The sequence below is a fragment of the Schistocerca piceifrons genome, chromosome 9, assembly GCF_021461385.2.
Source record: "Schistocerca piceifrons isolate TAMUIC-IGC-003096 chromosome 9, iqSchPice1.1, whole genome shotgun sequence".
Taxonomy (NCBI): domain Eukaryota; kingdom Metazoa; phylum Arthropoda; class Insecta; order Orthoptera; family Acrididae; genus Schistocerca; species Schistocerca piceifrons.
Genome location: NC_060146.1, coordinates 210,083,499 through 210,109,838, shown reverse-complemented (window position 1 = coordinate 210,109,838; position 26,340 = coordinate 210,083,499).

The window sequence follows — 26,340 nt, the reverse complement described above, 5'->3', positions numbered from 1 at the left end:
TAAGTTTTTAATTTCAGGATTGTCGTGCCAAATTCTTAAAGGTTTTTGTTATAATTTTGGTAGTTGGGGACAACTGCTATTTTTCCTGTTTTCTTAAGCAGCCATAGCTCCTAAACTACCTTCAATGTGTTTTTTAATTGAACCCATGGAGATAATTAAGTTTAGTTCTAATTTATTTGTTTTAATAAAGGTTGTTAAGTATAAACCACTTAATCAACCAGCCCTTCCACTCTCCTGTCACACTCTTACTCACATTATTTATTATTTCAACTGCACTGTCCACTGCATTATAATGTCAAACATGTGATACTACACTAAGGTGCAGATGTACACCAAATCAGTCAGCACTGAGCCACAGTGGTTGGTAAACTGAAAGGGCCACAGCTCCCGAACATTCTCCAAAGACCAGAAAATACATTCCACCTCAACATAATAGATGAGATAATTTTATAAATGAAACATTTGCAGTCGTGAAAACTTATTGATTAATCCCTGTTGGGTCCTACATAAAATCCACAAGTGAATTACTAATAAGCATTATTTGTTGAATATAGTTCACACCAATTGTAATAAATGAGTAAATAAATAAATAAACAGCAGAACTGATCCACAGAATTACTACAAATGGCCTATTCAAGACAAAGTGACCTTCTCTACAGTGCCGGCCGGAGTGGCCGTGCGGTTATAGGCGCTACAGTCTGGAACCGCGTGACCGCTACGGTCGCAGGTTCGAATCCTGCCTCGGGCATGGATGTGTGTGATGTCCTTAGGTTAGTTAGGTTTAAGTAGTTCTAAGTTCTAGGGGACTGATGACCACAGTAGTTAAGTCCCATAGTGCTCAGAGCCATTTGAACCATTTTTTTCTCTACAGCAATGAGTCTGGGTTCCCTAAACAGTGAGTGATGTAAAACCTATCCTGTACTCTTCATACGTGATACTCCTACAATGGAACCACAGTAGCTTGGATGAGTAACACTGAATAAAAATTAGTGTAAAATAAGGAGATATGTATGGTCCACCACCCATCAAGGTTATTTATCCATAAACCTTAATATTTTAACACTACCAATGTTCAAAGGTTAACAAATCAATGACTACAGAAGCGCAAGTTTCATAAATTAGATATCATATGTAAAAAGCTAAGTATTTGCTTGAAAAAACATGCAGTACTTGAAGACTCATATTCCCCAAAATAGATGCTGCTGGGTTTCTGTACAATCTTCCCTATTAGTAACTGAAATGTGACTGTGGAGATTCAAGGAGATGATTGAAATACCCAAAACTGGAAGTTCTATTTTGAGAAATATAATACTAAATATTGCATGTGTTAATTTTTTTGCCAAATCACTTATGATTCTCATGAACCTTCTGGGACTTTTGCTTCTGCAGTATTCAAATTTGTAAACCTTTGATCATCGATTGTGCACAAATGCACAGTTTCACAGATAAATGACAGTGGTGAGTGGCAGAGAAGACATTTCTCCAAGCTTAAAAACTATTTTTATTCGGGTTAAGCCATGTCAGCTGGGTTACTTTCCTTGTGAGAGTTATGGATATGACTTGGATTTGGTATTACGACACTTTTCAGAAGTTTTTGACTCAGTATGTTTTTTTGGAGACCTATTCATGAATGTGACAGTCATAATATGTCATGAGTGGATAAAGAAGCATCTACAGTTACTGAATTTCATACCTAGTATCCTCATGGATGTGTAATAGAATTGTTACTGTTCGTGTTATACATTAATTGCTTAGCAGGTAGTATTAGTTGCAGGCTCAGCTTTTAGCAAATGATGTATCTATGACAAACAGTCATTCAATAAAGAATTGTAGGAATGTCCAGCTGGTTTTCAACAAAATATCAGTCTCATACAAACAAATGCAGTAATGTTGCACTACGGGGTTAATGATTCACAGCAAAAGTCAGACCTGTCCTACAAGTGTCTGAGCGTAAACAAATTGTAGAGGTAAGAAGTTGAACTACTAGATAATCTTAGTCTTAGGTAAAACAAATGGCAAGATTTAATCCATCGATTGGCCACCAGGAATTTTCAGTTTGGCTGTGAAGGAGACTGCTTATGCCATACATTAGAGTACTGCTTAATTCTGTGGGATCCAAAACTGGTTGGACTAACAGGGGCCATTAAACTTGTGCAAAAGAAAGGTATAGCAGAAATGGTTACACACCTGTCTGTTCTGTGGAAGATAATAATGGAAATTATGAGTAAAGTATACTAATAAGATAACAAAATCCCATGGAATATATTTACAAAAATATAAGTCTCAGTTATCAGGACAAACTCTTCACATACCTTTTGAACACCAGATATATCTGCTGAAGAGACCGCAGAAATAAAAACTTACAGCAGGGCATGGGGAAAGGCATGCAAGTAATCAATCTTGTCAAGCTTCATCTATGAGTGGAACTGCTACAGAACTGCCTACAAAACACCTTGCCATCTTAATATATAGATATACAAGGGACATTCCAAAAGCAACTTCTGTCATTGTTTTTGAAAGAGAACGTGGTACACCAGGTGACACAACAAGTGCCACATGAATCGACATCCAATGCTAGTTTAGAAAGAGAAGGGGTGCCAGTGGAGGAAGAATGATGTATGCACAGAGCACCAGAAAAGAGAGAACAGCAGTAAACTGGCGTAACTGAGGTTCTTAGGGCACCTATCATGATGGCAGACAGATGTGCACTGACAATGTGGTCACCAATGGAAACGTGTGCTGTTATCTGGTGCGAATGGGTACATGGGACTAGCGTGTGAATGCATACAGACTATCCTCATCTAGTCTTGGGATGTCACTTCCAAACCAATGCTGAAGTGCAGCAGGCTGTGCAAAATTTTCTTGCATCCCGAGGCACCAAGTTTTACCACAGTGGTTTCTTCAAACTGATTGCATGCTATGACAAATGTCTTAATATTGGTGGTGACTATGTCGAAAAATAGTGCAAGATGTATAGTTTTTGATGCCATGGTGTATTTGATTTTGGCAATCAAGATTCATCATTGTTTTTCAAACAGAAACATGTTTTCAGAACATCCTTTGTAGTTTACTTTACTTTTTGCTGTTCTATGAATCACATTCACAACAACTCAACTGTGATCTGGAACACATCAATAGTTTCCAAATAAGATACATTTTCACTGTTGAAACACTGCTACATTATGAACATTTATGTAACTAGATTTTTTATCTTAATATACAACAAAATGTGACCCAAGCACATTCAGAAATTCATAGTTGTCAAATAGAAAGGCTTTCAATTGGTTTTTAAAACTTTCATTATTTACCGGCAACTTTAATTCATAAAGGTGATCAAATATTTTTGTTGTAGCATACTTTGCAACTTTCTGTGCAAGAGTTAAGGTAATATTGGAGATAATGGAGGACATTTTTGTGCCTATTTAAGTGTGCTGCTATTTTCAAATAATGTGACTAACTCTTCACAACAAAAGGTCATAAAATACTAAAAATGTGTGAGGCTGTTGTTACTATGCATAATTTTTTAAACATCTGTGTACATGAAGTTTGAGGATGGGCACCAGATTTACTCTCACAGTTCTTTTCTGTATTGATGGATACTTTATGTGTACATCCAGAAATGACCCAGAATGTTACTCCATTTGACATCAGTGGATGGAAACATGTAAAGTAAGCTAATTTTGCAATGCTTTCCAGTACCAAATGTCATGTACAGTGGACAACATTGAACCCAAGGGTTTCAGAAGATATATCATATTCAATAAGAATTCTGATGCACATTGCTACCCAGGAACACTGAACAGTCAGTTTTACATCTTTCCTTTCTCCTGTGATGCACTTATATTGATAGTGACCTGTTTGCCTTGCACTGTACAGTATGAACTGTGATTCATAAAGAGTACATCAAGCAATATACCATTTACTGACAAATAATCAATAATACTTCTGAATATTTGATTTATAGTTCCTTTTACCTCACATGCCAGGCTGAAGGAGATTGAGGGAAGGAACGAGACAGACTAGGGCTCAACATCTTGCAGGTGTCAAGATCTTTACAGGGAAAGGATGGGAAAGAAAATCAGATGCAACCTTTTCAAAGGAACTGTCCTGCATTTGGCCTATCCAAATCAGGGAAACTCCAAAAAATTTAAATATGGGTGGTCATACAGGACTCACAACGCCTGTCCTCCAGTGTCTTAACCAGTGTTCTACCTCTCTCAATCCAGTTCAGAAACCAGCAGTCCAGACAGACTGAAACCAAATTCCTGTATCTCTATCACACAAGGCACACCAGAAGCTTACAAATAAGGTACAAGGCTAGGATGCGTGTGGGGGGGCCGGTAACATTCTTTGCGGATCACCTACGAGTGAAATAACAAGACGAGGAGTTAATATCCACACAAGTCACCTTCCGTCATGCTGTGCACATTGGTTTGCAGACAATGTAAAGACAGATGAGGTTTGATACTTACCAGAATTTCTTCCTTAATGAATATGTCTTCAATCTCTTGATTTGGAGATGTGGATGGGTCAGTTTCAACCTGAATGAAAATAAACGAGAGGTACAGGTGCAACACAGGCTAAAAAATATAGAAAAATGGGTCTAAACAACATAAATGAATATGTCATGACAACTGAAAGTCTGTGACAGACTGGGACTTGAACCTAGGCAAAATTGCCACAATAGTCAGATTGTCTGACAAACCGTCCTAGCCTGATTCAAACTTTCATTTGTCACTGATGTTCCCTCCTACAATTTCACAATCCTATTTCCTGAGGTTCTGCAACCATGACATGTGTGGTACAGAACACAACAGCAGCTCAAGGGGAACAGAGTCGGTGGACCACTGTGGCTTAGCCTCACACAAAGGATGTACATGAAGTTAGTTAAATGCTGCGATATTGAATAACTGGGTCATTATGGAATAAATCAATGCATCATATTTCAAACACTCCTACTTTGAGGGAATCAACGAGATTGAATATATGCTGAATTTAGCTGTACATGCAGTTTACTCAACAAAAATTTTACAACAAATTTAAAATTATTTAAAAGCAGAAAGCATATCCTTTGCTTTAATCATCTTTACGGATCAATCTTCTTATCTATTGTTGGTTGTAGTAATTGCATTATTTACTTAAAGCACTGGATTTTGCTATTTTGTATGCATCAAATGTGGAATTGGTGATTTCTGAGTTAAATACAATATGCAATTTTACTCATTCTTGGGTTTGTTTATATTTTCTTGAAGACATACCATTCAGAATGTGTTTCCACTCTACCATTCAGAATGTGTTTCCACTCTACTCAAGTTACCACTTCACATACTGCTGGCCATACTATTACCATCATGCCTGCTACCCAACGAACAACAACCATAATGTAACAAAATCTCATTCCAAAACACAGAGTAAAAACCATATGTAACAGTATAAATTCTTACATAAGTTAACAACTAGTCATTGTGCCAATCTTGACAATAATCTAAGGTTCTGAAACCTAATTCTGTGAAGTGAAACTATTATTTTGGAATTTTTTTTATTCTATACTGCAATTAGAAAAGGCAAATATAATTTTGCTATAACTGCTTTTTGGATGTGATACGATCACCCACATAGTTATTATTTCAATAATCCATACAATAAAAGTAAATCTGTAATGGTGTTGTCTGAATTTTTTAGTACAAAAATGACAAATTAAACTTATCAATACCGTACAGTGACATAAACTGAAGAGACTGTTACCCATCAAAACAAACTTGCATACCTTCAACATATTTCACATTGTAGGTTCAGCATATCCTGAAAGTTTTCACTGGCATAATTCATGTTACTCTATCCACACCAATTTCATCCGTACCGATCTCTCCACTCATTTCTGCTCTTTCAACTCATTTCAGTTACATAATAGACACACAGCTCCTGCAACACAAGCATAAGAAGTGTTCAGTAGCCGCTGTATTAGGCACCTCACTGTGCAGCTGCAGGTTGAATGTCTGGAATCAGGTTGTGCGCAGGTTGCAGGGAGTTGGCTTACAGAGATACTGTATGGCTCTACAACAAAAGAAGAGAAGACCATTCACACTGGGGCACCACTGGGGTCTGCCTCCCATTTACTCAAACCATACTGAGGTGACCTTTGTGACTAGGAGAATACTTGTGCTCAATCTGGAGCCAATCCCAAACTTTGCGTGTCTGAACACAACACCCAACTTCAACTTGGCAGTTGCTTCCAGTTTTCCAAGACTGTGTACAGGTTCTCCTCTAACCCTCTATTGAGTTAACACTCTTAGGTGAAACAATATTATGAGGACTAGCTCATCCAAAGACTGCCAGTTGATTCCTGGAAGAATCTTTCATTTTGGAGCGACACTTGTAGTAAAATTTCATCTCAGTGCCTTATAAGTGTACCTCAAGTTTCACCACAAAGGACCACAGTTTTATAGCATTAATGGAGGGAGCTACTCTCAACTAAAACATATGAAACCATATGTAACAGTACTTTCCACTACAACTATAATATTTTCAAAGTCCAATAATACCCACAGATGTCTTGTAACATTGAAAATATTCAAACTAGAAATTCCATCCTTTTATTATCGCCATGGCCAATCACAAATTAGGCAACTATTTTCCGGGGACTACACTCACTACGGATGCAATGGAGTTGGTTTTCTCAGAACTCAAGTTGAAGGTGGTATTCACTTCATTATCATTTCTGAAATGGCCTAAGACTGTTAATTTACTCATTTACCTGATAAAATTGCTTTTATTGTAAATTACTTATGTAATTAATGATGGCAATTTGTATACCACAGCATTCCTCTGTGGAGGGCCAAGCCCACAATGATGCTTAACCGTCCACAGTACAGAGCTGATAATACTGCTGTCACTACTTGATAATGTTGCTTTTAGAAGTTTCAAGTTCAAATTTTGAGCCTTCACCTTCAGTAAAACTTGCATTTTCAAAACTATCTGAGCCAGAAATGCAACTTCAAATGCAAGCTCCATTACATCCTGGATCAGTAATTAATGTATGAATATCAGAAAGGTTTTATACACAGGACTATTTTTCAACCTTATCACATTCTGGACACTGAGGTACCTGTCTTAACAGTGTACATGCTTTGGGGATGTCCATTAACTAGCTGAACTCAAAACCTCACCAAATCTCATTTAATGGTGGAGGGGAGAGCAATGAAAACCTCACATCAGTTTGTTAGTGGAAAGAATATACATTATTATAGTGGATAACATTTTCATTTACTAAATTACTCTCCTGTATAACAATATTAAAGTGTCCACCAACCTTTACGGCCCCTCTGAACTCAATGCTATCATGCCACCAAGACGTTAAGCATTCACGGGCGGATGCTAAGATGAAGTGCACCAATGTGACCTCTCTAGTGATCATACAAATGAAGTGAGAGAAAGCTAAGTAATCGCGCAGTGCACAGGAAAGTACAAACAATGTCATCTTTCATTCACAAAGTAAGTAAACGTTCAATGAGATTTAATGTATTGTATAAAATATATCAATACAAGACTAGTTTTTTACCTATCCATCAAAACTATGAATACTATATTTGCAGAGCCTTTTCATCTGTCTGACTCTTGTCTGTCCATCTGGATACTCCTCAGAACTGGAATGTTTAAAATAAGTGTTTTAAAATGTTTTTAATCATGAGTTAAAAATATTATTTAATAAACTTTCTAAATGTATGTACTACATTTTTTATGCAAAATTAGCTGTCAAATGACAGCTACATTTACAATGGAAAAAAACAATTTTAATTGATTTAACTTTCTTGAAAGCTGCCAAATGGTGGAGAATATTCAGAGAATATCTGTTATCATAATACATGACATTCAAGTTTTATAAAAATAATTCTGAGCATTGCATTAGATATTTTTAGTGGTATAAAGCAAAAACATGAACATATCAAATAAATTTAATTATTCAAAAATTATAGGGTAAACTTCAAGTGAGGGAAAGGGAGAGTGTTTCACCACATCTCATCTAGGGAAGAAGGTGGGTCCAAATTTTCTTAAAGAACACTCGCAATTAATGGACGTACCTTTTCCTATCTCCTCCACAGACAGGCCTGTTTATCGAGATGTCACTCTCTACATCCACATTACTGTTCCTTGTTTCCTTATTTTACATTATTCTTAAGATTATACTGCTTCATCTCTACTGATAGTCATTTGTGACAACATCTATTTCAATCAAAGGACATAAATAAAGAATGAAGTTGGAGATACCACACCTTGTCAAGTTTATTACTAATATTTTCTGGTATGATTGCTGTACCTTTTGGCATTTGTATCCTGTGTATTGATATTTACAGAGCATTACAAACAAAGTGCCAAATAGATTAAGAAGTGGTGTTAGTCATCAAAACAAGTAAAACAAGTCCAATTAACATGTGCGAAGCGAGGCATACTGTCTGAAATCTGCATGAGGGGCTGAAAGACTATTGGTTGCTGATGTGAGCACAGTCACCACTTGGTGCTTCATAAAGTGTGTCAGCAGTACACATCACTCTGATGTGGTCAGCAGTCAGTTATGTGGCTAGAGTTGTGTTGTAGCATTGTTAGTCTATGTAACTGTACAGTAAATTACTCTCAACCCTTGGTGTTTATTGTGGTGTCTTAGCTACTTATGCAGATTACTTTCGTACTGTTTTTAAGTACAAATGGTCCAGTGCATTTTCTTTTCTCTCCAACAATGGAAACCTACTACTCCACAAATGATATGGCAAATATGATTTTATGTTGCAGTTTAGCAAATGTAAATAACTTTCAAGTATGTTAACTTCATGCTGAAAAATATCTGCACCTCAGAGTAGCACCTAATAAACTGTTTGCCAAACATTTCCACAGTCCTAGTTACACAGGTTCTTTGGCAACCCAAAGGGTAAACAGTCGATAGCCTTGTCCACTCCATCCACATGATATGGATGGAACATGCCATCCTTAGCGGACAAAACTTCTATAAAATGTGTGACGATTAGCGGGCTGTGTGGTTCCTACCCTTTTATAGACAGTACTTCATACACAATTTCTGTATCAATACCAGCACAACCAGACATCAAGGCAACAAGATCACAATTGGCAACTTGCAGTTCTATCGATGGCGCAAGTAAGTGTGTAGTGCAGATCCTTTGTTTGTATCTAACATTTCACGTACAGATAATGTGCACAGCTTACATCAGTTTGTGTCATAAACTTCCAATATGAGCATGTAGGGGCTGATGAAAATGTCATTCACCTGTACTAAGACATGATAAGCACTGTTTCTCAAACAACAAAAAGACAGGTGTTTTTGGGCAAAGATTAATAGGGCCACAGAGATTAAACAGTGCTCATTATCAGTATTTTCTCATTAATACTGATCAAGGACGAGTCGTGTCAGTGAAGACTACAGATAAGTTTGATGCACAATGGCACACCAGCACATTCTCGCAGCAGTGTGGTAGAACATCTAGCACTGACATTTCAGGACCACCACCGGTTTGGTTGGGAAGGCCCCACTCTCATGGTACCCCACACCTCAATCATACATACTTTCACTTATGGCAGCAACTGAAGAAATAATGGATTTAGTTTCAAAGGAGTGTGATTCCTAATCCTGGAGAACAAAGGGACACACTGTTGTGGTTAGTAATAACACTGGGCCCCTCCTGTAAACAAGAATTGAGATCTAAGAAAGTATGTGATTCCACAAGCTCCTTTATAGGATCTGTTTTCTTGTTTTGATGATTACTACCACTTCTTATATTATTATACACCTTTTTAAATAAAAAAAAAATTAAAAAAAACCTGTTTATTTTGTGTACTGTCTTGTTCCAGATGTAACCAGAACATCTGAGTAACATCAACAGCTCTGACACTTCTATGTGTCAAAGGTTTCTGGGGATGTGAAATAATAAAAAAAAGAAATGTGTTGACAGGGAGAACCAGTCTGCTGATTTGTTGTTGCAATCATGCAAAATGAGATTGCAGGGATTATGCAAAAAATAAAGTAAATACATTCTCTAAATAAGAAAGCATCATAAGACAAAAAATATTACAAGCTGACAGCCCATAAATGTACAACATGCCAAACAGTTGAATCTGAGTCATAAGTAATGCACTTTAAAGTGAGGTATCACTTCAAAGATTGATGCACTTATTACGGCTTTAGACATATAAATAACAATATACAAAATCTGCCAAACTTGTACTAAATTTCCAAAAAAGCAAGACCCACTGAAGGTGGCTCACAGCTGTGAAAACAATTGGGTAACAAAAGATCTGAAATTGGTCAATGATTGCAGAAACCAGTAATATCCATTTGAAATTTTGTGTGATGTGCTGGACAATAACCCATTTTAAAAAGGCTTATTTGTTTCCCTATATTTGGTTATATTTTTGAGATACTGCTACAATCTCAAAAAACAAAAACATAATAGCTCATATTAACATTACTTACTGGCTCTTGTTTGATGGTAGTCACACCATAGAAAAAGCTTTGATGTTGTTCTGCTTCCATCTTGTGGGGGAAACAATTTAAAAAAAAATGAACACAAAACAAACAACAAAGAACTAACAGCAGGTAAACCACTACAAAAAAGTGGGCGACTAGTTCCAAATCTTTTATTTTGTTTGACTGGAGCTTCAAAACATTCACAGTTATTGCATGGGAGTTGACAATTAAACCAATTGTTGAAACCTTGTTTCACATACACACACAGATTCAATCTGTACTTGACAAAGTTTAAGTTTATTCAAATCATTTTTCTGTCTACATATTTTTTTATAATATGTAGATTTTTTATAAGTTGCCCTTATATGTAGAGCTAGATAATCAGAGCTCAAAGTGGTGTTAAGATTGGCAACTTGTTTTCAGTGTTCAGAACTGTAAAATTGTGCATTCACTAAACAAACCAAAAAAGTGATATTCTATGACCACATCATCAGTGAGTCAGAGCTGGAAGCAGTGATCTTACGCAAACACCAGGGTGTAACAATTTCTAAGGGTATGAAATTGAATGATCACGTGGGTTCTGTCATAGGTAAAGCATTTGGAAGACATCTGTTCACTGATAGAATATTGGTGAAAGATGCAATATGTGTATAAATGAGATTTCTCACAAAACTCTCACAGGACCCATCCTAGAATATTGCTCAAGTACAAAATAAGGCTAACAGGGGATCCTGAATGTATACAGATAAGGGCAGCATAAACTGTCACAGGTTTTTGACTCATAGCAGTATGCCACAAAAATGTTAAAAAATCTGAATTGGCAGACTCTTGAAGATAGATGCCATATATACTGAGAAACGGAGCTGTGATGTTTCTGGAAACAGTATTATGTGAAGAATCTTTAGAGACAATTTTCATCTCTCTATGTATCACTCCCATAGAAACCGTGAAGACAAGATTAAACTAAGTACAGAATGCTCAGAGATATTTAAATAGTAATTTTTCTCATGCCCCAGGTGTAATCGGAATTTTAGAAAACCCTAACATGTGTTACGGCATAAGGTTTCCTCTTCCATGCACTTCACAGTGGTTTGTTGCAGGTATGCAAAATGTAAATCTTTAAAACATTTATATCAAAATCAAAGAAATATTTGTTCATCACTAATTCTGCAAATTATCTGAACATTTGGAACACAGATCCACAAAATGTTTTTAGTGTTGCAGAAAAGCAAATTCGTCATGTATAACCTTACTTGACACAGCTTCAAGTATTTTCGTTCCTTCATCAGTTGTTAGTATACTCATGAAACTTCCAGGCATCTAGTTGTTCTCGAACAGCAACTGAATAGCTCATTGAGAAAATATTTCACATTAAAGATTACTTGAACAACTAAGGATAATGCTAAAAACTTTAAAAGGTTGTTGTTAATATTGAAGACTAGTAATCTCACAACCCCCCCCCCCCCCCTCTTGAACCATGGACCTGACAATTGGTGAGGAGGCTTGTGTGCCTCAGCGAAACAGATAGCCGTACCGTAGGTGCAACCACAATGGAGGGGTATCCGTTGAGAGGTCAGACAAATGTGTGGTTCCTGGAAAGGGGCAGCAGCTTTTCAGTAGTTACAGGGGCAACAGTCTGGATGATTGACTAATCTGGCCTTGTTACATTAACCAGAACAGCCTTGCTATGCTGGTACTGTGAATGGCTGGAAGCAAGGGGAAACTACAGCCGTAAGTATTCCCGAGGGCATGCAGCTTTACTGTGTGATTAAATGATGATTGTGTCCTCTTGGGTAAAATATTCCAGAGGTAAAATAGTTCCCCACTCGGCTCTCTGGACGGAGGACTACCCAGGAGGACGTCGTTATCAGGAGAAACAAAACTGGCATTCTACGGATCAGAGCATGGAATGTCAGATCCCTTAATAGAGCAGGTAGGATAGAAAATTTAAAAAGGGAAATGGATAGGTTAAAGTTAGATATAGTGGGAATTAGTGAAGTTTGGTAGCAGGTGGAACAAGACTTCTGGTCACGTGAATACAGTGTTATAAATACAAAGTTGTAGGGGTAATGCAGGAGTAGGTTTAATAATGAGTAAAAAGATAGGAGCATGGTTAAGCTACTACGAACAGCATAGTGAATGCATTATTGTAGCCAAAATAGACACAAAGCCCATGCCTGCCACATTAGTACAAGTTTATATGCCAACTAGCTCCACAAGATGATGAAGAGATTGATGAAATGTATGATGAGATAAGAGAAATTATTCAGATAGTGAAGGGAGACAAAAATTTAATACTCATGGGTGTCTGGAATTCGATAGTAGCAAAAGGAAGAGAAGGAAATGTAGTAGGTGAATATGGAATGGGGGTATGAAATGAAAGAGGAAACTGCCTGGTAGAATTTTGCACAGAGTATAACTTAATCATAGCTAACACTTGGTTCAAGAATCATGAAAGAAGGTTGTATACGTGGAAGAAGCCTGGAGATACTGGAAGGTCTCAGATCGATTATATAATGGTAAGACAGAGATTTAGGAACCAGGTTTTAAATTGTAAGACATTTCCAGGGGCAGATGTGGACTCTGACAATCTATTGGTTATGAACTGTACATTACAACTGAAGAAACTGCAAAATGGTGGGAATTTAAGGAGATGGGACCTGGATAAACTGACAGAACCAGACGTTGTAGAGAGTTTCAGGGAGAGCATTAGGGAACAACTGACAATAATTGGGGAAATAAATACAGTAGAAGAAGAATGGGTAGCTTTTTGAGATGAAATAGCGAAGGCAGCAGAGGATCAAGTAGGTAAAAAAGACGAGGGCTAATAGAAATCCTTGAATAACAGAAGAGATATTGAATTTCATTGATAAAAGGAGAAAATACAAAAATGCAATAAATGAAGCAGGCAAAAAGGAATACAAACATCTCAAAAATGAGATCGACAGGAAGTGCAAAATGGCTAAGCAGAGATGGCTAGAGGACAAATGTAACGATGTAGAGGCATATATCATTAGTGGTAAGATAGATACTGCCTACAGGAAAATTCGAGAGACCTTTGGAGAAAAGAGAACCACTTCCATGAGTATCAAGAGCTCAGACAAAAACCCAGTTCTAAGCAAAGAAGGGAAAGCAGAAAGGTGGAAGGAGTATATACAGGGTCTATACAAGGGATATGTTCTTATTATGGAAATGGAAGAGGATGTAGATGAAGATGGAATGGGAGATATGATACTGCGTGAAGAGTTTGACAGAGCACTGAAAGACCTGAGTCGAAACAAGGCCCCGGGAGTAGACAACATTCCATTAGAAGTACTGATAGCCTTGGGAAAGCCAGCCCTTAAACAGCTCTACAGTCTGGTGAGCAAGATGTATGAGACAGGCGAAATACCCTCAGACTTCTAGAATATTGTAATAATTCCAATCGCAAAGGAAGCAGGTGTTGACAGATATGAAAATTACCGAACTATCAGTTTAATAATCCACGACTGCAAAATACTAACACGAATTCTTTACAGACAAATGGGAAAACTGGTAGAAGCCAACCTCGGGTAAGATCAGTTTGGATTCCGCAGAAATGTTGGATCACGTGAGGCAATACTGACCCTACGACTTATCTTAGAAAATAGATTAAGGAAAGGCAAAACCTACGTTTCTAGCATTTGTAGACTTAGAAAAAGCTTTTGACAATGTTGACTATAATACTCTCTTTCAAATTCTGAAGGTGGCAGGGGTAAAATGGAGTTTTTGTTTTTCTTTTTTTTTTCCTTTATTGAATTTCAATTCCCCCCAAAGGGGGCGGGCTGGCAGCAGCTCAGTATGCCGCTCTTCAGCCTACAGACTTTGTTAGAAAGATGAAGAGATTAAATAATAAAAACAGGCGATAAAATCGGAGACTTAAAGAGTAACAAGGCGAAAAGAAATCGTGGAACTTAAAACAAAGAACAGAGGGATGATGACGCTAAGAAAATACATACAAAGCAGACAGGGAAAACAATAGACAGACAATTAAAAAACATGGCGACAGTCTGCTTTCTGTTTGCAAAAGACATAAAATTCACACCCAGTGACAGCACGGTTTCTGTTTGCAACACGAGAAAGACGAACAACACTGAACAGTCACTGGAACACTGCACTAAAAAGTTGGCAAATGTGACATACCACAGCCGAGAGCAGGTGGGGGGAAACTGGACATATGATGGGAAAATAAAAAAAGGGGGGGAGCCGGGAAAGGAGCTGATGGAGGATGAGGACCCATAAGAGGGGTGGGGGGCGCTGGGCAGACGTGACAGGGAGTGGGGTAGGCAGAGGAGGGGAATACAAAAGGACTCGGGGGGGGGGGGGGGAAGGGAGGTAGGGAGAGGTTTAGTGGGGAGAAAACAGGATGGAAGGGGGGAAGAGTGAGCCCAGGGAAAGGACAGAGGAAAGGAGGGGGAGTGAGGATCAGAGTTGATAGGAGGGATAAATGGAGGGAGAGAGGGCATCATCCGGGAGGGGGAGTTGATGAAAGCCACCTTGGGAAAGGAGATGTAGGGTGTAGAGATGGAGGGTAGGGGGACACAACAGTGAAGACGTGGCAGGGGGCGGGGATGGGAGAGGAGAGGAGCAACCAGGGGGTGAGGGGTAAAATACAGGGAGCGAAAGGCTATTTATAAGTTGTAGTACAGAAACCAGATGGCAGTTATAAGAGTCGAGGGGCATGAAAGGGAAGCAGCAGTTGGGAAGGGAGTGAGACAAGTAAAAGTAAAATAAGAGCCCTGTTCCTTTAAATGGTTGTCGGTTCATCAAATAAAATAAAATTTTTAAATATAAGTGAGTTTACTGGCGACAGTATTTCTGTTTACCATGACTTCCGCCTATGTCATTTCCCAGCGTAAACCGGCCCTGCCCAATTGGTAATGAAGGAACGTGATGTTTAATGAGGATTCTGAGTTATAACGTCTTTTTCTTTAGGTTACCAGAGGTAAAGTAAATCTGTTTGTGCCTTTTAAAAGTAAATGCCTGAACCCACGCATTTCACCTGTGATAGTGCGTTCCACCCATGGAGGTAAGAATAGAGGGAGACGCCGTGACGTCACAGCTGTGAAGCTATGTGAAGCCGAGGGTAGCCATCTCAATCAGACCAAAACATTGCTGCTGTAAGCTTGTGTGTTTAGGCTTGTCGCTCGCTTTTGGAAGGATTTTGCGCTATTATGGTGACTTGTGTGCTGTTCGGATGTACGAATCATTCTGATTGTGATGCGAAATCGAAGGGAATAACATTTCATGTGTAAGTTGTCTCGTTAAGTGTGATTTTACAACTTCATTGTGAATGAACGTGTGCTACATCGGTACTTGTACTATAGCGTGTTTTTTCTCCTGAATGATTTTAGATTTCCTAAAAATGAAAGTCGGAAAGCTCTGTGGGAGAATGCCGTGAGGAAGAAGAATTGGCGTGCGTCTAAATGGAGCACTATATGCTCTCAGCATTTCCGAGAAGAGGACATAGACCGAACTTCCCTTAAAACAGTAAGGCTCCGAGAAAATGCTGTACCATCAGTTTTCCCTACACACCCAAAACATTTGCAAAAGGTATGTTAATTCAAATAATTAAATTCTTAGTTTTCAAGTTCACGTTTCAGTATAATACGTATGTATTGTCGATAATCGAAGTGTTGAGTAACTCACTTTGTCTTCATCATGTACCAAATTAAAAGCTAACACTACATTAACTGGCGTAAAGTAGAGGCCTAAACAGGACACTGTGTAGATTTGCCATTCTATGTATCTTATTTCAGTAAATATTGGTGGTAATGAACAGTGTTTCCCAGTAGTGTAACATAACTGAAATGTCCCAGTACGTATTACAAACAAGATGTATTTATGGGTCTTTGGAGGGAGAGTATAGCTAACTTAGTTTTCAGTTTCTATTATTTAGTTTGTGATACACGTTTATTACTGAATTAACAAAATTGTATCGTTTACATTGAAGGCTAGCTATTCGTAATATTACATTAAAAACTATTTTTAATCAGAAGAAACGCGGAATTTCGCCTTTACGAGATTATATTTTAAACAAAAACCTAGAAACAACCAATCTGATGACGTTACATGTGTATATGGTGCAATTAGCGACTGTAATACACGCAGCTCTATAGCACACTGGCAATGTTTTGGTCAGAGTGTCATGGCAGCGAGCCACGCCCCCATGGCTTCAAAACGTACTACGGCTGGGATACGTAGCGCCATCTCCCCTTATTCTTACCTCCATGGTTCCACCAGACCATTGTGGCCACATTTCCCAGTCCCAGGAGTGTGCTGTAACGGATCATATGCTTAGCTTACAACATTAGTCACGGTGGAAAATATGCGAGTCAATTAAATAGTTAAGTAGAAGCAAGCTTCTGACAAGGAGATTATGCTATTCTCATGTCAGCAGGATGTAAAGACTCTTCTAGGAATCATAGCCTCGATGTGAAGCATTTTGAAATTTTCACTAATTCAGCAAATTTTTTAGTTACAGAAAATCCACTTTGAAGTGTGAAGTTACCGGATAATTCGATTATTACCATCATTATTATTATCATTTTCTTCATACCGCTTCTGGAACACATGTGCTTGAACATCATTTAATGCGTTTTGGTCATTATAGAAGTAGTTGCCCAAGAACAGTTTCTTTCCCTGTCTACGGAATTCTTTTCATGTTAATATCAAACATCAGCAATAACACGTAGATTACATTAAAACTGAAGTAATTGATGAAGACGTCACTTGATAACAAAAACGCGCTGCCTTTCATTTACTTGCGCCTAGAAATGGCTGTCGAATACTGCCAAACCAAAAGTCAGTGGATCTTACTGCCTTCCTATATTTGTCGCTGTCAGTTCTTCCATATGATTTGGTCGACGTGACCTGTTTGAAGTTGTGTATGACAGAGAATGTTTTAGAAAATAAATTGTTTTCCTTTGCAATAAACAGAAAGATTTTCATTCTAAGCTATCCAACATTAGCATGTTTTCGCAACATTAGTTCAAATTAAATATTGGCTTCTGTAATGTGGGAAAGTATTTCACAGTTGCAAAACCCGTATCCGACCCATTGACCTTACACTTAATCGCTGACCATAAATTCTAGCTCACAGTGACATCAGTTTAAGTAACCTAATGTAGCGAAGACTATTTGCCAGTGCTCTTTCTCACCGGAAAATACGCAACTAAGCCATTGGGCTCCATAAGTAAACTGTAACAATAATTTCTGTGTGTATGCAACGCATACGGATTTTAGAATTTAGTAGTGCTCTCTCTTCCAATTCTGTCTAAAATGCGCCTGATCAAACGGGCCCTTTATAATTACAGGCAACATCATACTGACAACAGTAATGTGCTTATACTGACAACCTCACTGTTCGTTTTACCTGATTTTGTAATCATTTAAATAAACAACATGACCTTCCACTGTACGTCATAAGATGCATAATGGCAATGAAGGTTGAGGCATCAAAGAGAGACCATTTACGTTGTTTAATTTTTCTCCTTTTCTGTTTATGCGAACTTGAAGGCACTACATTCAATTCAGTTCTCTTTATTTTGGTGCACGGACGCGCAAGTGCCAACGCAGGCACAAACGAGAGATCCTTAATTTTAATGCCAAGCAGAAGCTACAGAGGTGGCTACATGGCGGAAAACTGATCCCTGGTCAGTCCCACGAATTTTATCTCCCGTTTTACACTTATTTCCCTTTGGGCAGTGTTTGTTGATGTGAAAAATGCCGAGTTGCACTGTTGTCCGATAGCCACGTTAAACTGTAGGTTCCCCTATTAACTGTCTAGGCACGTCAACTCAATGGTCGGAGGAAAGCATCGACATAGCATCTCCAACAGGACCGTGCCTATTAAAGCACTGTGGTGTTCAAATCAATCTTCCGACTGATGACTGCTTTACTTTACTATGGGTTCCAAAGTTAATGATCTTCAGGTTATTAACATTTTTGTGTTTTCATGGTGTAGCTTTGATATCAGTAAACGTAAGTAACCGACCGAGCACTGTCACCGTTCGAGTTGTCAAGGTGGGAGACGACGATGCTGTCGACCCCAGAGTACACAGAGTACGCGAAAGAACTTGCCCCCCTTCTAACAGCCGTGTACCGCAAGTCTCTAGAGGAACGGAGGGTTCCAAATGATTGGAAAAGAGCACAGATAGTCCCAGTCTTCAAGAAGGGTCGTCGAGCAGATGCGCAAAACTATAGACCTATATCTCTTACGTCGATCTCTTGTAGAATTTTAGAACATGTTTTTTGCTCGCGTATCATGTCATTTCTGGAAACCCAGAATCTACTATGTAGGAATCAACATGGATTCCGGAAACAGCGATCGTGTGAGACCCAACTCGCTTTATTTGTTCATGAGACCCAGAAAATATTAGATACAGGCTCCCAGGTAGATGCTATTTTTCTTGACTTCCGGAAGGCGTTCGATACAGTTCCGCACTGTCGCCTGATAAACAAAGTAAGAGCCTACGGAATATCAGACCAGCTGTGTGGCTGGATTGAAGAGTTTTTAGCAAACAGAACACAGCATGTTGTTATCAATGGAGAGACGTCTACAGACGTTAAAGTAACCTCTGGCGTGCCACAGGGGAGTGTTATGGGACCATTGCTTTTCACAATATATACAAATGACTTAGTAGATAGTGTCGGAAGTTCCATGCGGCTTTTCGCGGATGATGCTGTAGTATACAGAGAAGTTGCTGCATTAGAAAATTGTAGCGAAATACAGGAAGATCTGCAGCGGATAGGCACTTGGTGCAGGGAGTGGCAACTGACCCTTAACATAGACAAATGTAATGTATTGCGAATACATAGAAAGAAGGATCCTTTATTGTATGATTATATGATAGCGGAACAAACACTGGTAGCAGTTACTTCTGTAAAATATCTGGGAGTATGCGTACGGAACGATTTGAAGTGGAATGATCATATAAAACTAATTGTTGGTAAGGCGGGTACCAGGTTGAGATTCATTGGGAGAGTGCTTAGAAAATGTAGTCCATCAACAAAGGAGGTGGCTTACAAAACACTCGTTCGACCTATACTTGAGTATTGCTCATCAGTGTGGGATCCGTACCAGGTCGGGGTTGACGGAGGAGATAGAGAAGATCCAAAGAAGAGCGGCGCGTTTCGTCACTGGGTTATTTGGTAACCGTGATAGCGTTACGGAGATGTTTAATAAACTCAAGTGGCAGACTCTGCAAGAGAGGCGCTCTGCATCGCGGTGTAGCTTGCTCGCCAGGTTTCGAGAGGGTGCGTTTCTGGATGAGGTATCGAATATATTGCTTCCCCCTACTTATACTTCCCGAGGAGATCACGAATGTAAAATTAGAGAGATTAGAGCGCGCACGGAGGCTTTCAGACAGTCGTTCTTCCCGCGAACCATACGCGACTGGAACAGGAAAGGGAGGTAATGACAGTGGCACGTAAAGTGCCCTCCGCCACACACCGTTGGGTGGCTTGCGGAGTATCAATGTAGATGTAGATGTAGATGTACAATCTTGTTCATGGCTATGTTTCAGTCGACTACCACTTAGTGCCTTTCTGTGTATTTCAAGATATACTTTTATACACTTGGTATGCATCCACATTGATATCTGATACAGCTGTATTTAGCAACACGAATCAGATATGTTTTCCGAGCAATATATCAGAAAATATGTCAGTGCAGCGAGGTTTTGTTTGTGTGTTGCGCATGGGGCAAGAAATATTTGTGTTTTGCTTGCTTCTGTGATAGGTTTCACCCCACTGAATGTGCGCGAGCTCACGAATAGACTATCAACAATTGGAATTACGCAATAAAACACTTAAAAGGTGTATGTTTGCATTATATAACCCGATGAAACCAACTGTAAATAGATTATATGCCTACTTGCTTATTATTCGCTCTTCTTGATGCTTTTCTCAAAAAATTAAAATAAAAAGAAAAAGGAAAAGAGAGAATGAGAGAGAAAACAGAAATGTATTTCAAATATCAGCTCGGTGATGCCATGTTCGTCTCGTGATGTAAAGCAAGGATAGTTGATAGGTAATATCTCGTTGAACTAGCGATATGTATGGCTACAGGATTCTTTCTTTTCTCTCTGCAAACAACCAGAACAGAATTCAGTAACAAAGTGGTAAGAACACCTATGCAGTGGGCCGATTAAACACTCAGCCTTTCTTGGTTATTTTGTTAATCGTCTGTACTGCAGCAAACATCCTTGATTACTGATTTGTTATTACTACCATTTTCAATGTTATTCGTCTCACAATAGCTTTCCTATCGCTCATTGCTGCCGATGCACGTGAAGAGTGGATCAGGATGAATGGAATGTGGGATGTTTCGCCACGGAGAATACACACATTTATCTCGGCGTCTTGTGTTCAGGGTAATATGAAAATCTCGGTGAGAGAAGACAACAATGGGATGCCGGTGATGCAGGCAATAATATCCAACTACACTCCTGGAAATGGAAAAAAGAACACATTGACACCGGTGTGTCAGACCCACCATACTTGCTCCGGACACTGCGAGAGGGCTGTACAAGCAATGATCACACGCACGGCACAGCGGACACACCAGGAACCGCGGTGTTGGCCGTCGAATGGCGCTAGCTGCGCAGCATTTGTGCACCGCCGCCGTCAGCGTCAGCCAGTTTGCCGTGGCATACGGAGCTCCATCGCAGTCTTTAACACTGGTAGCATGCCGCGACAGCGTGGACGTGAACCGTATGTGCAGTTGACGGACTTTGAGCGAGGGCGTATAGTGGGCATGCGGGAGGCCGGGTGGACGTACCGCCGAATTGCTCAACACGTGGGGCGTGAGGTCTCCACGGTACATCGATGTTGTCGCCAGTGGTCGGCGGAAGGTGCACGTGCCCGTCGACCTGGGACCGGACCGCAGCGACGCACGGATGCACGCCAAGACCGTAGGATCCTACGCAGTGCCGTAGGGGACCGCACCGCCACTTCCCAGCAAATTAGGGACACTGTTGCTCCTGGGGTATCGGCGAGGACCATTCGCAACCGTCTCCATGAAGCTGGGCTACGGTCCCGCACACCGTTAGGCCGTCTTCCGCTCACGCCCCAACATCGTGCAGCCCGCCTCCAGTGGTGTCGCGACAGGCGTGAATGGAGGGACGAATGGAGACGTGTCGTCTTCAGCGATGAGAGTCGCTTCTGCCTTGGTGCCAATGATGTTCGTATGCGTGTTTGGCGCCGTGCAGGTGAGCGCCACAATCAGGACTGCATACGACCGAGGCACACAGGGCCAACACCCGGCATCATGGTGTGGGGAGCGATCTCCTACACTGGCCGTACACCACTGGTGATCGTCGAGGGGACACTGAATAGTGCACGGTACATCCAAACCGTCATCGAACCCATCGTTCTACCATTCCTAGAACGGCAAGGCAACTTGCTGTTCCAACAGGACAATGCACGTCCGCATGTATCCCGTGCCACCCAACGTGCTCTAGAAGGTGTAAGTCAACTACCCTGGCCAGCAAGATCTCCGGATCTGTCCCCCATTGAGCATGTTTGGGACTGGATGAAGCGTCGTCTCACGCGGTCTGCATGTCCAGCACGAACGCTGGTCCAACTGAGGCGCCAGGTGGAAATGGCATGGCAAGCCGTTACACAGGACTACATCCAGCATCTCTACGATCGTCTCCATGGGAGAATAGCAGCCTGCATTGCTGCGAAAGGTGGATATACACTGTACTAGTGCCGACATTGTGCATGCTCTGTTGCCTGTGTCTATGTGCCTGTGGTTCTGTCAGTGTGATCATGTGATGTATCTGACCCCAGGAATGTGTCAATAAAGTTTCCCCTACCTGGGACAATGAATTCACGGTGTTCTTATTTCAATTTCCAGGAGTGTATATCTGTCGACTTAACACCATGACGACAGACAAATTGGCGTCTCAATGTATCTTGATAATACTTTGTTAGCCTTGTTGCGGCCTCGTTCTAATACCTCGTGGAAGCAGGCATAACATTTTTGTTTTTCAACACCGAGCAATAACACACAAAGATAGTAGGTGGAAGGATACAAAGAAACAATCAGACTCATGGGTGTGGATGCAGTTCATCATTAGAAAACTAAAAAAGATCAATGTATACGCTGGTTAGTATACATTATTCGTATAGATCTGAAGATGCAAAAGCGCAGATCTGCACAGTGCTCGCATGTGCACTTTAGTTACTGTCTTAATGGGCATAATTTTTAGTTCCTTCTCTTCTGAATTTTCAAATGTATTGATTATTACGTGGCACAGACTAATTAGTTAACTGTGTTTCTTATAGCTTCCATTCCCACCAACATTTTTCTACATTCTCGTGCAATTGATGAAACGCTACTAGTATGATCACAAGACTGCACATAGATGCAACCGATTTCAAGGTGCAAAGTGTTTGTTATCTTACTTTTTGTGATAGGTGGAAAAAGTTGATTTCCAAAGACTTTTTATTGTACTGAAATAATCTTTTGTCACAAAGTAACAGGGTAAGTGTTTTATTCGTATATATTTTGTGGGAAACTGTAATCGTGATGTAAGTTTATACACCTGAATGCTTGACACAACTGGTGGGAGAAAACGCACCTCTTCTCCATATCCGCTAATGACACGAGCACGGGATTCTCCTCGCATTCCGCTACAGAACTGTTCCTAGCACAACTGAGAATTAGCAACATAGTCAGAAAAATTTGGTGAGACTGTGACAGTGCAATCACTTCCACGTATGGTACTGAATTGACTCGCTAAATTCACTTGATATTCCCTTTCCATCCGAATGCCTCTTGCTATATAACCCCTAGACACTGACACAGCAAATTCAATTTTTTGGCTAAAGAAATACTATTCTTCACGTAAGTGGCAACTTCTATAATCGTTCACGATTCGTTGTAAGGCTGAGCGACTATACCATGATGAGAGTGACGTGCTGGCGGCAGTGTGTCCGTAGCCCCGCGCCCCCGCCCGTATCTCGTGTCGCAACGGCTAAATGAGTCGTCAGTTCTAACCGTGGCAGGGATCAGCGTGTGCAAGCCTTTTTTTCTGATTTATTTTATGGAGCTGCGAATTTCCAGAAAAAAAAAAATCTGTAACGAAATTGGAAGAAAACTTTTACACATCAAGTCCTCTTGGTAGCTCGACACAGAAAGTTGTGTTAATATTCATAGATCTCGATTTCTGACCGCCAAACTGCTTCATAATACAAGCGACTCTGAAGAAATTCGAATCGAGTGTCAATGATAACAGTTTCAATATTGTTCTTCACTTAAGACTCACATGTCAGGGTGATAAGTATAAAGGAAATGACCCTCTTGATTACTATAGGGCATCTATGATAAATTTCCACATTAGCAATTAGGAACTCTCTGCAGACATTTGCTAACAGTGGGTCTAGCAACTTACTTTTTCTCTGGGTAGCTTCAAATATGGGCAATTTTGTGGGCTTCAATCCAATTGAATATTTTAAATATCTAACTATATATGACGGTAGTATCTGTTCCCGAAAGAACAGTTATCGTGGATGACCATGCAGCTTTGCTAGAAATGAAATGATAATTAAATGGACACCCTAGCTGCAAACAGGCGTTGATGTACTTCATTGGGGACATGTTGAAAATGTGTGCCCCGACCAGGACTCGAACCTGGGATCTCCTGCTTAAATGACAGACGCTCCATCCATCTGAGCCACCGCGGGCACAGAGGATAGTGTGTCTGCAGGGACTTATCCCTTGCACGCTCCCCGCGAGATCCACATTCCCAACATGTCCACACCACTACATTCGTAGTGCGCCTAATAGATGTTTGCCCATCATACTCATTACTCGTGGCAGATTAATCTACCAATTCCCGTACGAGTTCGGGCATAGCGTGTGCGTTCGCACAAGAAGGTCAATGGCCGGGAAGCCATATTTTAACTAATATGACGGTAGTATCTGTTCCCGAAAGAACAGTTACCGTGGATGACCATGCAGCTTTGCTAGAAATGAAATGATAATTAAATGGACACCCTAGCTGCAAACAGGCGTTGATGTACTTCATTGGGGACATGTTGAAAATGTGTTGACACACTATCCTCTGTGCCCGCGGTGGCTCAGATGGACAGTTCGCCGCCGCCGGCCGCGCTGTGCGGACGTGCGAAGCGGCTGTTGCGGTGTTTACATCGTCGCTGCGAGCGGCCGGCGCTGTGTGGTCAGTGCGCGCTTTCTGCGTTAGTCATAGTCCACGATCACATTCTAGAATGACATAATGGAACAGACAACGGGTCGCGATACTTTGATTTTCGATCCGAGCTACGCCCGACCGAAATCTTACGAAGTTGAGGCATTTATCGAAGAAACTTTTCAGATCAAAGTGGATGAATTGATTGGAATTCACCTGTCGAGCCGGCTGCGGTGGCTGTGCGGTTCTGGCGCTGCAGTCCGGAACCGCGAGGCTGCTACGGTCGCAGGTTCGAATCCTGCCTCGGGCATGGGTGTGCGTGATGTCCTTAGGTTAGTTAGGTTTAAGTAGTTCTGAGTTCTAGGGGACTTATGACCTAAGATGTTGAGTCCCATAGTGCTCAGAGCCATTTGAACCATTTTTCACCTGTCGATTGTCAGTCCGACTGTGTTCCTTAAGTTATCCAGTTCTGACAAGTGCGACCAAACTGTAGAAATATGTGGTGGGGTGGCAAAATTCAAACATTCAGACGGACACATAGGGCAGGTCACGGTTTCGCGTGCCGGAATGGGAATAAGAACGGTTCGAATCTTTGAGCTCCCCTTTGAAATAACGCCCGAGGAGATTAACAACAAACTGAGAGACTATGGCGCCATTATCAGCAATGTCGGCGAAAAATGGTCTAGCTTGCACAAGTATCCAGTATTAAATGGAGTCAGGCAAGTTAAGATTGACATGCTGAAACATATCCCATCGTATCTCTGGATTGGTGGATATCGAGCGATCATCATTTACGATGGCCAGCCGAGAACCTGCTCGGGTTGTGGTTCGACCCAAGACGTCCGCGCGCAGTGTGTTCAACGGCGTGTGACGCAACTGCCGAGTGGGGAGCGAGGTCCGCCTAGTCAGATGGCCACGCTACCCGTGACGTACGCCGCCGCAATTCGCAGTGACGTCGCCCCAGACATGTGTTTCGACAGGGCGGTAGTTGCTTATGCCGACGTTCCCGATGGTACCGTAGCCATGGATACTAGCAGCATAGAAGCTACAGGTCCAGCACACTCACAAGACGGGGAAGCTGACAGGTGTGCAGAACAAGACCAGGCTAAGACGGCAGAAGAAGGCATGTGCAAACCACTCGAAGAAGTCGGGCACCACAAAGAGGACACAGTTGCAACATCGGAGGATAATGACCAGCAGCCTACAACTGCTTCACCAAAGAAACGGAAGAAACGTCGAATAGCCCGTCAGGGAGCAGCAGAAATCGCGCCAGTCTTGCGTGAAAAGGCGAAACAGATTGGCCAAGAATTGGCGGAGACGACACAAGCAGCTCCTCTGCAAGATCGAACAACAAAAACGAAGACCCGAAACGAGGACACTGAACCCGACCGTGGAATCCACATTCCAGGCGGTACAGCTAGTCCGAAGGACCCTCCACCTGTACCAAAAACGGACACGCGGGAAGTTACGTGCACGCGAGATTGGGCGGATGACATGGAGGAGCAAAGCCATGATGCAGAGATGGCTGACATACCACAACGCTCAGGACGGACGGCACCCGACTGTCGACAAGATGTGTCCAGCCGGCAACAAACCACCATCAGAGACGCTCGTGCAGCAGACGATGATGCCGACTTCTTCTAACAAGGGAACCTCCCCATCGCACCCCCCTCAGATTTAGTTATAAGTTGG